The following is a 15,630-nucleotide window of genomic DNA, read 5'->3' as shown; positions in this document are numbered from 1 at the left end:
ATATATACAACTGACATGTACGCATAGAAGATATATATTTGAATAATGAGATAGACCTCCAATAAGTTAGTTAGAAGTGACACAAACATTGATAGTAAAAGGAAATCGAGAAGATAGAGACTAATCTTTTTCGCACAATCCATGATGCTATCCCCACAAATATGTAAGATGATGTCCCACATATACATAGATATAATGAAAGTCAATTAACCCTTGAAAAACATCGGATACCTCTGCAGTCCTCAGTTTAATCGATATCTTTGACTTGATATCCCTCACCTTTTTTTTTTTTCCTTTCATTTTCAGTGAATGATTAATCATGTAGATCTATTTGATACTAAATATTGTTATGCTCCTAATATCTATATTAGGCATATCTCTTGGTATTCCATCCGATGGAAATCACCAATTAATTATACTTTAAAATGACTATTACCATCCCTTGAATGTTATGAGGAAATATGTCCAATTAATAAGGATCCTATCTATAGGTCTCAACTCTCATTAGAACTAGCTAGATTGGAACTAAACTAAATACTCCCTAGAAAACTATACATCAATATGCTATATAAATGGGATCTAGTCATGAAGAATTAAATATATACATCCTAAATATGCTTGATTATTTATCTTACCATTATATTTTCGATATTGAAATATTGCTATATGACATGTAGCTTTAATGGTGGGGATATGAGGCATTAGGCTAGCTCAATCCTTACGCACATTATATCTAGATTTAGTATGTATGACATATTATGCATTGTGTTGCAATGATAGGAGAGCTAGAATTGTGATATGACTGTAATTAGTTGTTTCGCTTTGCCATTTCTATGGTTTCTACTCAGAAACGAATCTAGCTTATGAGTTTTTGGAGTAATTTTGTTTCTTCTTAGTATAAAATATATGCATAGTTATAAATTGTTCTTATAATTTGAAATATAATTGGAAAAACAATGTATAATATAAATATTATCCTCACTAATTTATACCAAGAAATATTACTCTCATAATTTAAAATTTCTAAATGCGTCACGATTTCTAATCTCTTGCTATTTATTTGTAATCTTTGAGTGAGGGTTTTATTTATAGTTGACATTTTAGTGTTACACTTAAATACACATCAGCTTATTGATGGTTATGTATTTCAAAAGTTTAAGCTATTAAACGAAGATGCATATTGTTTACATATTATATTTTTAAAACTTAAAAAGAGTTTTTGGACTTAAATTAAATATTTAAGTATGAATAATGGACTCACTTACCTTATGGTGAAATTAAAAAAAATTTATTAGAAAAATAGAGATAGTAAAAAATAAACTCTAGATCATTTGGTTATAAAGACTTTGATATTATCCTAAAAACTTAAACCTTTACTTAAAGGTACGTGAATGATATTTATATTATATTGGGAATTTGGAAGATATTAAATATCGAGAATCTAAAATTTTAGAAAAAGTTTAATTTCCAATAACCTTTATTTCTGTGGTTGAGTTAATTAATTAGGATTTTCTATATGTTGGATGAACAGTAAGGCTACTTAGGAGCAATTTATTCATATAATAATAGAAAGCTAATTTGTGAGGATAAGAATTTTACAATTGGCACCAGCGAATTAGTTGTTGATGGGACCTTAAGCTTGAGTTTCTGTTGGAAGATTTGATCCATGATTTACTGCATTATTTGGAATTCTAATAATATTAAAGTAGGTCCATTAGGTGTTGTGCCGTTGTGGTTCGGCAATTTCGAAAAATGCAGTTAGAGTGGGTCCTAAAACCACAATATTTACTTAATTAAAAACCTTGGCCGATAGAACCACAAAAAAATCAAAAAAGAATTATAGAAAAAAAACGCCCCTTGGTTTATTGAGATGTTTTACTTTTAATATATAGTTCTTTTATAGCAAATGCAAGACAATGTTGTATGTTTATATTAAAAATAGAAAGAAATGCTGGTCCTCATCACTAGGGGTTGATCAAAATGGTGATCTAGCTGTCTCCTTATGTAGTAATTGCTAAACAATTTGTCCTGATTGCAGCTTTTACAAATCTGTTTATAGAAGAGAAGAGTTTTAGAGAAATCAGCCTTCATCCTTAGAGAGCTTAATTTCAAATTATATTACATTCATATAGGTTAATGGGCCAATTAGCTAGGTTATATATGCATCGCGATTTATATATATATAAAAAAAACAACTGCAATATATGTAGTTGATGATCAAGATTTAAAATTAATAACAGTTGAAAAGATTTTTTAAAAGTTAAAAATTACAAAAAAAAAAAAATGCAAGTAAATACGTCTACAATTAGAAGCTTACTGTATGAACCTCTATTAACCAAAGTAAGCTTAAAAAAAAGCCATGAGTTAGATTGCTCTTAAGATCGATGCAGCAAGAACTCAAGCTTTCTCTTCGTGATTTCAGATCAGTTGCTCTTAGGCACAAGTACTCTATAATAATTTAATTTGATATTTGAAACAAAATATTTCTTTAGGAGAATGCCTCCATATTATACAAAACAAGGAGTTTAATTACTTATATCATGCATCCAATGCTCTTGTTTACGTGCAAAGCCCTCACACGTGTTCAGATTTTTCTACTTCTATATTACAATCGTGTCAGAAATTAGATTTTTGTTGTTTTTTTTGTTAATGAGATTTTTGTTGCTTTAGGATATGTTTGGCAGTAAGGATTTTGAGAAAAAGGGAAAAAGAAGACTTTAGTCTATGTAAAACTTTAATATGTTCTTTTTTTGTTCACTGCTACAAGACTTTCAAAATATTTTTTTATCAAGGGATGACTAGGGTGACTATAATTTAGATGACTTTTCTAATATACATTAGAGATCAACCAACTTGATTGGCCTAACTTATTAAGAAACAATCACATATGATACATAATAGTGATATAACTTTTTGTCAATGAATTATTAAGGATATTAATACTTGCTTATATATTATAAAGATTTTGTCAATTTGTGTTAGACTTAGATTATGTTTTATAAAATTAGTTGAAAAGTTAGTTAAAAATTAATAAGTTAACTAGTAGCTAAAAGTTATCTTATTAGATCATGAGTATTTAATAAAATTATTTGTTGAAGTAACCAAAAAATATAAAATTACGTAAATGGATATATTTATGTAATACTTTTATGCAAATTTTAATTTGACTTTCTTGATAACGATATATTTTGTAGTATTTATAATTTTAATATTAAATTAATTTCTAACTCTTGTAAAGTTTTATTTATAAAGTATCCAAAAAAATTACATAAACTTATTATATATCATTATCAATATCATATTTAATAAAAAAAAGTAAAATTGAGAAAACTATATCATATGTGTCAGCAACACTCCATCTAACTGGTTAAATGAAAAGTGAAATATACCAAATTTTATAATTTTAACAAATTTCAATGAATAAGAATGTTAGACAAATGATATTAAAAAAAAGTGTTGCTAACGATGCTTCAAATAGGTGGCAACATGTTGGGCCTAAAGGGTGCATGGCCTATGTAGGATATGGATTAGTGATAATTGCTAATTATGAGTATATTTGAGGTTAAATTATAGAGGAATGTGTAATTTTTCTATTTTAATTTTTTATTTTTGAGTAAATAATTATTAAATTAACATCATTTAAGTTTTTGTGTAAAAAATATTAAAAATGATGGATTTATGAAGTTTAGTGGGTAAAATAAAACCTAATACATGAATAATTAAGAAAAACAAGCTAATTGAGAAAAGAATGACTAATTAAGAAAAGCAAGGTAATTGAGAAAAGTAAGGCTAATTAAGAAAAGAAGACTAATTGAGGAAAGCAGAATAATTAAAAAAAAAAAGACTAATTAAGGACATCAAACTAATTCAGAAACTCACTAATCTCCAACTATAAAAGAAGAAAAGAGAAGAGTACTAATTCAGAAGCTCACTAATCTCCAGCTCAAACATGAATTAAACTTGACAACCAACTACTCTTGATATAATTTATCTTCCTATCTATTTATAAATATTACTTTTGCATTATCCTTTCTTGTGCTTAATATTATTGCTTGTGACTTGATCACCCATTTGCATGGTAAGTTTTAGAGGTAGCGTTGGGAAATATTATTTTTTAATAAAACTAGGAAATTGTATCTAAATAAAGTCATCACTATGGATATGTTGATATTTGTTTAGCCTATTATACATTTCTATTCTTAATGCAATTTACTATTTTAGCTCTACAAAGGGATTTAGGAGAGAAAATAGATAAATTAGGTGCTTTCGTGCGGGGGACTAAAGTTAGAGTATACTAGTAGATGCAGGTATAAATTAGAATAATTATAAATAGAGAAAAATCATTAACATTACATCAAGAAATAGCTTTGGTAGGCTAAGTTTCCAACATTCTTATCTTATGAATTTTCTTCTACAATACTATTGTATTTTCTCATCTTTTATGTCTTTAATTAATTATTTTAAATTCATGTTTAATTCTTTTTCTTGCTTGATTTAATTTTCTGTCAATTTAAATTAATGTTTTTCTACAACTTTTCAAATCTTTTTCTTAATCAAATATTCATCTATTTAAGTATAAATAAAATCCTTGTGGATAAGATACTCAAACTTTCGTTAACTTTACTACTTGGGACAAATTTGTACACTTGTCAATCCTTCAACAATCAACCAAAAAGGGTCATTGCTTCCTGGATCCCACGAATTGCCTCCTGCAACCCATATCATTTTAAAACAAAATTGAATTCCCAAAAATACCCCACTGTGCCCTTTTTCCTCTCTTCCACCTCATTGGTTACCCTAAATTTGTTTGGTCTTCTTGTGCGCCTCCTCCCATTCAACGATTACTGCTATAACAGAGAAGAGCTCTTCGACGACAACCACTAGGACACACGTACGATGACATTTGTGATACCACACACGTCGACGACCAACAACAAACATTAACATTTGAAGCACAAGTTTGCTTTGCATTTTCTTTTTCTGTTGAATATTTGTTTTTGAATTTGGTTATTCTACAGTCGAATTTGAGTTACAGATTGCTTAATCTGCGATGTGTTTTGTTTTTTGACAATTCTGAATTGTCTTATTCTTAACTGTTGTTGATAATATTCCGGATTAGGGGATCAAAATGATTTATGGAATCTCATAGCACAATTTGGATTGTTTAATGCATAAGTGCTTTTTAATGGTCTTGAACCAGTTGAAAACATTTTTTTAAAATTACAATTTTAGTCTCTTATAATTTTTAATTCATGATTTTGATCCTCATGTTTTTTAGAATAAGTAATTTTGATATTTTTATCTATTGACCATCTAAAATCAACCGTTAACATATAACATTTAAAACATTTTAATACTTAAATTTATGTATGATGTTAACATCATAGCTTCTATGTAGCAAATGATTAAAGAAAGTGAAAGTCAAAAGAATATTAGTAAGAGTAAGACTTATGATTTTTTATTTCTAGACAAAATAATAAACACCTAAAATATTTATTTTGTTTAGTTAATATTATTAATATTATTTTATATGTGTTATTAGTCAAGAGCTATTAATTTATTTGGGATTATAAATTTTTTAAAATTAAAATAAAATATTTAATATTTAAATATATTTAATATTTAATTTTACATGTATTTATTTTTATTTTAATACAAATTGATGAGAAATTGCTCTTATTTTAGTATAATTTTAAAAAAATACACAAACTGATATACATATTATTTAAAAAATTATTTTATGTAACTTGTACAAATTATGTAAATTTAAAATAATATTTAAATGATCTAAAAAATTAAAATTAAAAACTTATTATTTTTTTATAATTAAAATAAAAAATTATTATTTGTATATAAAAATAAACGTACATAATTTTGATAAATTACATAAAATGATTTGCATATTAATTTATGTAATTTTATTGATTCATATAATTAATATTAAAAATTATGTACTAAATAATTTTTTATAGTTAAAATGAAAATATTTACATTTACGTTTCCTAAAAAAAATTAAATATTAAAATGTTACTAATTTATATAATTAGAATAAAATTGGTTTACACATTAAAAATAAATTTATATAATTTACATACTAATTGATACAGTTATATTAATTTGTATAATTAGAGTAAAAAATGATTTATGTAAATAATTTATGAAATTTAATTATAAATTAATAAAATAAAAATAAAAATATGTAAAATATTCAAAATATGATTTATTGTTTATATTTAAATAAGAAATCATGAGTTCAATTCTAATCAATTTTTTTTATTTTTTATTTTATTTAAATTTTTGTTACATAAACATCATATCAAAGGTTTGTTTAAATGTCACATTAATATTAATATGTCACATTAAAAAAATTAAAATTGTTTATTTTTAAAAATAAAAGAGACTAAATATTTTTATTTAAAAATAGAGGATTATATCACGAAAATTATAGGATTACAATTTAACTTATTTTTTATTCCTAAATTGTCAATCCGGAGTATAGAAAATATATACGTCCTGGATCACCTAATTTGGAATAATTGCAAATAACACTTTCTTATTAGGCAATTCCAATTTGAAGCAAAAATAATGATGGTGGTCAGTTAGTGAAGCATAACAAGTGTTGGATTATCAATTAGTTTAACTATCCTACCTTCAATCTTATACCATACATTGGTTAGTCTAGGTGTACTTATCTAGCTTTCTTATGCTGGTTGCTGATACCTCAAATTGTTGATGCAGTGTTGTTGGTGCATTGCATTTGTGGTTTTAATGGACTCTTTTGAGGAATCACGAATTGGAGTCTAAAGATATGCACTGGTGAAGGAGTGGCTCCACTTAGGGGAAAGGAGGCGAGGGAGGAAATTATAAAAAAGGAAGGGTAATTTGGAAATATTAAAAATTATGGAGGTGCAAGAAGCATTTCTGAAGTACAGAAAGTAATGACCCAAAAATGTTGGATAGTCCACAAGGACCTAGTTGTTGACGAATTAATCTGGAGCAAAGGGGAGTTGATTTTGGCTAGCTCCCACCACCTCATTGCTATTGACCCCTACAAATATGACAAAAGATTATTTTACCCTTCACCTTCTTCTCACCCCACCATTGTCGCTTCACTTTCCATGCTGTCCGAGCATCACCAGGCCCTGCACACCCCATCTATGTATAGATTTGTCGTGCACACACCCCACCCACGACCAAATCTGCTACGCCCATTCCACTCACAACAAAGCTTTGTCGCGTCTCAGAGGTTTTGTTGAGTGATGCTTCTCCTTCTCAATGAGTTTGATGCTACAACATTGGCGGCACTTCTTCTTTTCGATGAGGCCATGGAATCCCGCACGTTCCCCCCCCCCCGTACAGCGGCACGGTGGTGGTGGTGGTGCATCGCCTTCGGGGTGTTGCAGAGGTGTTGTTGGTGTGCGGTATTGTTTAGGTCGAGGTGACACAGGTTCTTAACGAAAATATGATTCTGATTTAATATTCAACAAAACAAAATTGTTTTTATTTTATTTTTTTGTGTGAAAAAATTGTATAACAAAAGTATCATTCTGTTGTATAATATATAACGAGATCGTATTTTTACTCTGTAATTTTATTTTTTACACTCCCACCTATATAGTAAAAGTATGATTTCAATATATGATGTATAATTTTTGGAACATGTTTTACATCATGCTTCAAATGTGGTGGGGGTTCTATTTGATTATGCTTTGAAAACTATAATAAGTGCCCCCCACATGATAGGGCACATGCTGATTATATATCTGGTCTATAAGCTATTGAAATATTATGTTTTATTACATTTTAAAGAACTTACTAGTGTTTTAAAAAACTGCTGATAAACACGAATTATCTCATTATTTTTTTATATAGGAATTTTTTTACTGTTAACAAGAGTTATTTTTGACAGTTTTTAAATGCCTCAAAATGTTTATGGCAATAATTGTTTACATTAAAAAAAAAAAACAAGTCCTAGTCTATGAGTATGATTTACTTTGTTATAACTTGTTTTTATAAGGATTTACTTAATAATTTTAATTTGGCTATATAGTATTTATATAATAATTTCTATATTATCAAATAATTAAAACTTATTTTAAACATGACTTTAAAAAATGATTTACATGAATAAACAATTTTTATATATATGATAATTGATAATTGATAATTGGAAGACACTATTTTCACTATGAGACCATTTCATTTAAGTTCTGTATTATAGAACTATTTTTTTAAAAAAAAAAAATTACACTAGTTTAATAATTTTAAAAACAAATTATATTAAATTAGTAAAAAAAAAGTCGTTGGATTTTTTATAGGGAAAATAAAGAAATGAGGTTAAAAATACAATCTAAATTAAGAACAGGAGCTCATTTTTTAATACGACATGCACTTTCAATTAATTCCTCAAAAATTCATTTCTAGAAACTTTCTATTATCGGTCATTTTACTGATATATACACCATATGCAAACGTAACTCACCATAATCATCACCTATAATATAATGTCTTTGACGCACTTATACTATTGCATCAATGTACACATAATAACAAATTCCTTTTTTATATGCATGTATTCAATAGAATCGTATTTGAGGGGAGGGTGTGGGGAGAGAATAATAAATAACAAAAATATTGGTTCACAATTATGGACTTGTTTTTTATTATATATATAAAAATTGTGAACTTGTTATGCAACATGCTCCCATGTGGCGGTGGGGCTCCTCTAATTATGCGTTGAAAATAAAGCGCCCCACATGATAGGACACCAATTGATTATATATCTGGTCTGATAAGCTATTGAAATAATGTACATATTCACATAATTGACAAGGCTATTATCTTATAAGTTATAACTATTTTGGCTTATCAACCGTGCGCCATGCCTGTTGAAAAAAAAAAGAGCATCATTATTGAGATTTGAATAATCACAAGAGTTGCTAACAAGTTTGAAACCTTAAAAAAGTATACATGTCAGAAAGTCAACAGCTTCAAGCTTCATTCGAGCAAGACGAGCACATCAAAACATGCCACCCTTTTTAATTAAGATTGACAATGATCTCTTTATTTTTTTTTTCTTTTCTGAAAACAATGATAAGGAAGTTTTTAGATATTTTTCACGAATGTCTTTATTTGAAGACAAACTTATTTGAAATATAACCAGATAATAAATATTAAGGCGGGCTCAAAGGTAAAGTAATAAAAGTTCAAATTTTATTAGGCCAATAAAAAAACAATATTTGATATTCATTTTTTAAGTGAAAAAAATCACATATGTAACTAAAAAAGTCTCGCATATAATCTTTTTTTTTTATCATTGAACGAGGCTAAAAGCCCGAAAAAAAAGATTACAGCAAGATTAGACGGGTTGATGGGTTGAAACAACCTTGACAAAATCAGCTAATTAACTAAAGCAACCTCAGAACATCAAAAACTCAGACTCTATGCTACATGCTAAACTGGCTAAAACATTAGCACAAATATTTCCTTCCCCATATGTATTAGAAATCGGCACTCTCCAATTATCACTAAGAAGAGCACAAATTTCTCTAATAAGAGCCCACCTGGCAGCACAACCTTGTTTGTTGCCAGATAGATTCTTCACCACAGATTCAAAATGTACCTGGAGCTCTACTTCAGTAAAACCATTTTGCAAAGCTAACCACAAACCTTCATACACCCCCCCACAATTCCGCGTTGGTTCTACCAATTTTTCTTGCAAAACCACATACACTCCCATTGATCCCGCATATATATAATCTTTTTATTTAAGGAAAAACAATGTTTAGCTCTCAAATTTTACTTAGGTATTTAGTGTTGGGTCGACCTGATTAATATACAAAGTATACAATGATCATGATGTTGATTATGTAAAATAATTAGCTTTTTTTTTTTATTGAAAATAGAAAGAAAAAAAATGTTATTTTCCAATTAGGAGTCATTTTTTGGTTTAGTTGGGATGAATTAAGAAGGATAGAAGTATGGAAAGAGTGAAATAAAAACAAAGTGGAGAAGTTCACTTGTCTAGATGTGAACCGAATATAAGGGCAAAGAGAATTTTAGGGAGTGAAGGCCCCTAGAGTGCGAGACTTTTTTCAAGTGCCAAGCTAGCAATAAAACCAAAATAAATCACTTTTTTTTTTAATTAACAATGACAATGACTTTTATTTTAAATAAAATGATAAAGCTGTTGATGATTAAGAATAAACTTCTTTTATCTAAAATAGTAAAAGAAGTCATTCTTCAGTTAAGATTTTTTTGCGATTTGTTTAGTTGAGATCGATGAATCAAGAAAGGCAAAAAATTGTCTAAACTCTATATTTAGATTCCTTAGATTTTTTTTCTTCTGAAGATGCAATTCTGATTTCAATAGCTTCAGATTATATATATGAGCAAAAATGTTATTGAAAAAGGTTTATGCTTTAGCTTTGAGTCAGATTCGAGGAAATTAGTTTATTAAAGAAATAATAATATAAGAAAATAAAAATAAAAGTAGAAACTTGGTCACTTCCAGCTTGCCTATAAATACTAGAGAATCAAAGAATAAAGAACAAGAAGATAACTTTTACACACACAAAAAATTGCTATTTAACACTTCATCTCTTGTCTTGTTTTGCTTACTAAAAATATTGAGCATCAAAAGAAAAGTCTCTAACTAAATTTCCATCTTGCTAAGACGAAATAGTCAGTGACCTTTACCCTTAACATTTTCTCGGTGAAAATGGTTAGAGGCTGAAAAGGTTTTCTATTCAAAGAATATTGTAACTTGGGCCTAGAGAGACTTGTGTGCAAACAATATTTGAATTGATGCTCGAAGAAGTAAGTCAAAGAATACTCATGTTAAGCTCGAAGAAGTAAGTCAAAGAATACTCATGTTAAGAGTGCAAATGCTTGGATTAAAGAATACTTGTAACTTACATGTTAATAAAATTCTTGGACGTGTGCTAAGGACTGAAAGCAGTGTTTGATTAAGGCGAACCAATACAAACACTCAACGCTTTTATCTCTCCTTTATTTTGTTTACCGTTTCCATTATTTATTGGAAATAATTCAAGTTTTACATCGACTAAAAATAATCCCACACTAAAATATACAAGTGAGGGAGAATCCTCCGTCCTTGAACTAGTTTTGAAAATACATGTCAATTCAAAATATAAAGTTTTTTTTTTTTAAATGAGTAGGGTTAAGAGAAATAAATTGGCTATCATGCAACAAAACTAAAAGTAAGTAAAGAACATAGAAGTATGTGCTTTCATAGCCGCCAAGGGTTTATTAGCCATGATGGTGAAACAAAGTTTAAAATTTATTTTTAACCCTAATGCTTTGATATTGTATTTTCAAAGTTAAATATTTTTCACCCTAAAGGACTCCTTCATACTTGGCCAAACTTAAAAATTGAGTTTCTAAAGTAACAAAGAAATGTAGTTGCTCACAAGCTAATTCGAGCTACTAGTACTTTACCTAATCCCCATATTTCTCATTGAATTCCCACTTGTATTGTTTTTTCTATTTCTATAGAAATGATTTTACTAATGAAATAAGTCTACTCCAGTAAAATTAAGCAATTAAGCCTATTATATATCAATTTCACAACTCATTCATGAACACATAGACAGTTCCATGTGAACTGTGGAAAAGATTTAATTGAAGTTTGAATTCGATTTCCCTTTGAAAAAAAAATGGAATTTTTTATAGATATATTCTTAAAATTATTCACTTTCTTTTAGTCTTGGAGATAAAATTTCAAACAAAATTCGCAACAAACTTGAGTCTCATTTGTAAAAAAAGGGAATTTTCTGTTTTCGAAAAAACATTTTTTTTAACCAAAATCGCATGGAAACATGCTCCTCTCCTTGCTGCTGATCATCATTAAATTACAAGTGGGTGATCGTCATAAAAGCAAGCGCGATCGGTACCATATTATTGATTAATCAAGTTTTTTAATCTGCCCTCACATGCTTTGTGACTCATAGTGAGTTAGTTCTTGTCAGTTCCAACGTAATCATAGTAATTAAAAATAAAATAGAAAACGCAATGCAGGTTAATGTATGTTGACTCATGATGCATAAACATGCACACCGTGCCTATATATTAGTCTATATGATTTGTGAAACTGTGTGCTTCCTTCCTCTGTTTTGCCATACATAACGTTAAATGTAAAAATTTAAACAGACAAAAACAAAATTATAAATAATACAAGTACATAGAGTGACTTTATTTTATTTTACTTCTTTTGTAATTGAAAGTATTTGTTCTGAGACTTTTTATTTGACTCTATGTCTAAGTCTAAGACGAAAATCAAATCTCAAACTTTGATTTAGAAATTCAATTATCAAATAATTTGTGCCAACAACTTTAATTATTTTGTTTTACTTTTGTTCATAAGTACCAATACAAAATTATAAATGTTTTCATTTTCCATGCGAATGGTGTGAAATGGGAATGAAGAAAAAATCAAGTGTAAATGGTCATTGCATAAAAAAATATAAATGGTCATCCAATTTATTTAGTTATTGGTATTTAATGGGAGGCTAAAGTCCAAAAGAAACGAATTACAAGAAAATTAAACGAGTAGTAATAACCCCTATAACATCAACAAACAGCAAAGGACTTAGAAAAGCGCATTAACCTCTCCCTATAAATATGCCTTTAGCTTACATCCGAATATATATCATCAAACAACGTTAGCACCTCCAAAAAAGCATCTCCAATTTTGATTCTTGAATGGATATATTTGTTTTTAGGAAAAAGGGTTTCATATTTGCGGTGGTAATGGAATGAGTACGTGTTTTATTCCATCAACCTTCTTTTCCTATTGTGAAAGTCAATTTTCTAATCATACGTACGTTGATAGGTATTACATGAAATTGTATCAAAATTATATAAAATGTGATATATCTTTTTCTATTATCAATTTTTATAAAAAAAAAAATTGATGATTAAATGTGATGTGATATATTCTTTATTACTTTAGAGTAATATACACTGATGAAAAAAAAAATCCCTAATCAAATTGCGGGCAAATATATGACACCTAAAATCTACTTAAAGACCTGTGTATATAAAATATTCTTTTTGAATTGTGCCAGTTAAATATAAATTAATTTAAATGTGGATTTTGAAAAATTGTAAACTCGATGGCATTTTGATATAGAATATAACTAATATTTGTAATTGATTTGAATTTGAATTTTTTTAACAATATGTTTTCTTAATTGAATTAAACTCCTAATGTTTTATCATGAAGTCTGATTAATTACAAAGATTAAATTAGATGATAATTTAATCCATCATATTAATAGAAAGAAATTGTAAAATTAATTAAAATTAAGAATTATTTTGTCAATGTCAATATTTTTAGTATAATAAAGCAGCATACATAAATATAAATAATATATTAAAGATAAAATTTAAAAGAATAACATTGGATTACAATTTGTGCAAAAAAATTGTAAAACTAATCAAAATTAAGAATTATTTTATCAATGTCAATATTTTTATGTAAAAGAATTCAACAAATATATCATATTATTAATTTCTAGTTAGTAACATTAGAGCATATTTGTCATATAATAACTATCATATAATAAGGCTTTCTCTTTCACTTATCCTAACACCATCAATATCATGCCCATGCCTCTCTCTCTTCCCTCACTACCACAAACTCGCTTTCGCCCTCCGACAACCGTCTTCTCCGCCCTGACAGCGGAGCAGTCCGCTACGCCGCCGGTGAGGATGGTGGCTGTGGTTGGCAACGGAGCTGCCAGCCCTCTCAAGTCCGCATCTTGGGAACAAGTCATGCTTCACACTGTTACGTACCCTCTCACTCCTTAGCTTATACAACTTCTCTTTCCTCTCAAGTGTGCTGCATTGAGTGAACATTTGGAGCACACATGATAATTTCCTAAGTTTCAGAGTAATTTACTTCAGCCTCTCGTGGACTTTGTTTGAATTACATGATTCATTAGATGACAATATTAACAAAAAAGAAAGAAAACATCAATGAGGCAAAGCTGCTTGATCCCTCAACATATCTGCAAGGGAAAACCTCTTTGAAGAGGTCATGTGCTTAACACCCAATTGAAGCCTATAAGCCTATAAGAAATCTCCTTAAAGATCCGAGAGTTAAAACTCCATAATATTGCCACAAAAATTTGGCTTCTTTTCAGTAAGGCTACTCCACAAAATCTGGTCCAAGGACCTATGTCACATCAAACACTCTCCAAAAGGCCAAACAAAGAATTCTGTGAAGAAAGATCAACTAAACAATGTAAGTACAAGTGAGGAGCTGATTTAGTGCTTGCACCACACATATCAAGGAAACCACCTTTGATGGCCTTCGAAATGAACCTGTAACATGTCATTTGGTTTTAATTCTATTAAACGCTGCAATCCAATTAAAAAGACTTGACCATAGAGGTTTATCGTAGCTGAAAATATCTCTTTCTAAATAACAAGTAAAGAATTGAAAAAGAGATTTGCACATAAATACCCAAGATAGATATAAAGAGATCAGACCCTTTTACTTGGACCACAGGACAACAACAGGTACAACATATATGGCTAGAAAATTGGGAGTTTGGGCTTGTGATATTATTACTATGGCTTATTACTTTTGAATTTGGCTGGATAACATGCAGCTTTTGCGTTTAGTTAGAATGTTTTCAGATCTGTGACAGAGATCTTGTATATCTTCGTGTAATGTATCTTCTTACTAAGTATGTACTATGTTTGTCATAATATTTCTGATGAATAACATACTTTATCTTTTGATTGGGTAAGGCCCATTAATGTTTGTTTAACGTTCGAATATATTTATAGTATTTTATATATTTTTTTAAATTAAATTTTATATTTTTATCTTGTCAAAAATAATTTATTTAAAAATAAAAATGATTATTTATTCATAAATTTATGTATTAATGTCATGCTAATTTTTATATAAATATATTTCTTATTATTTTTTAAAGTTTTAAATGTAAAATAATAGAAACTTATACTCCCAGGCATAGTTTTTCTTGTGCATCGCAAAAACACATGCATCATCTCAGGACCGATAAAATTCTTCACTTGGTCTGAATGTGTCGTTGGAGTATTATTGTTTGCAATGCCATATTCTTTTTCATGCAAAGAGCTTCCTATTTGTTGTTGGTGTGTTGAACACTACAACAACAGAAAATTACTTATTTTTTGTCAGAGCAAGAAATCAAAGAATTATCCTAATAGAGTTAATAGGTTAATTATAATTTTTTTACAAAAATCAATTATAAATGAATTAAGAAACTTAATTTATAATTAATTTAATAACTTTATTAATCATAATGATGAGTTAATAATTTAACAGATGAATTAAAATTGTTAATTTTATAAAATTAGAAATGGACCAAAATCATGGGAAAACTAAAGGAATAAAATTGTAATTTAGCTTATATAAAATGAGTTTTTTTTTTTTTACATATGGTAATATACGTTTTATGGGAACCCGTGGTAGTTGTGTAAATCCAAATATTTATTAAAAAAATAACAACCGACATTTCATTAATATACACCAGCAAAGATGAAAACATTAATTTAAAGGATTTTAATGACATTAACCTGGTACTTTAAGTTGTCCATATAATTTTGTTTTGT

The sequence above is a fragment of the Glycine soja genome, chromosome 12 (assembly GCF_004193775.1).
Source record: "Glycine soja cultivar W05 chromosome 12, ASM419377v2, whole genome shotgun sequence".
Lineage (NCBI taxonomy): Eukaryota > Viridiplantae > Streptophyta > Magnoliopsida > Fabales > Fabaceae > Glycine > Glycine soja.
The sequence above is the reverse complement of the archived record's forward strand: the minus strand, read 5'-3'. Positions refer to the sequence as shown.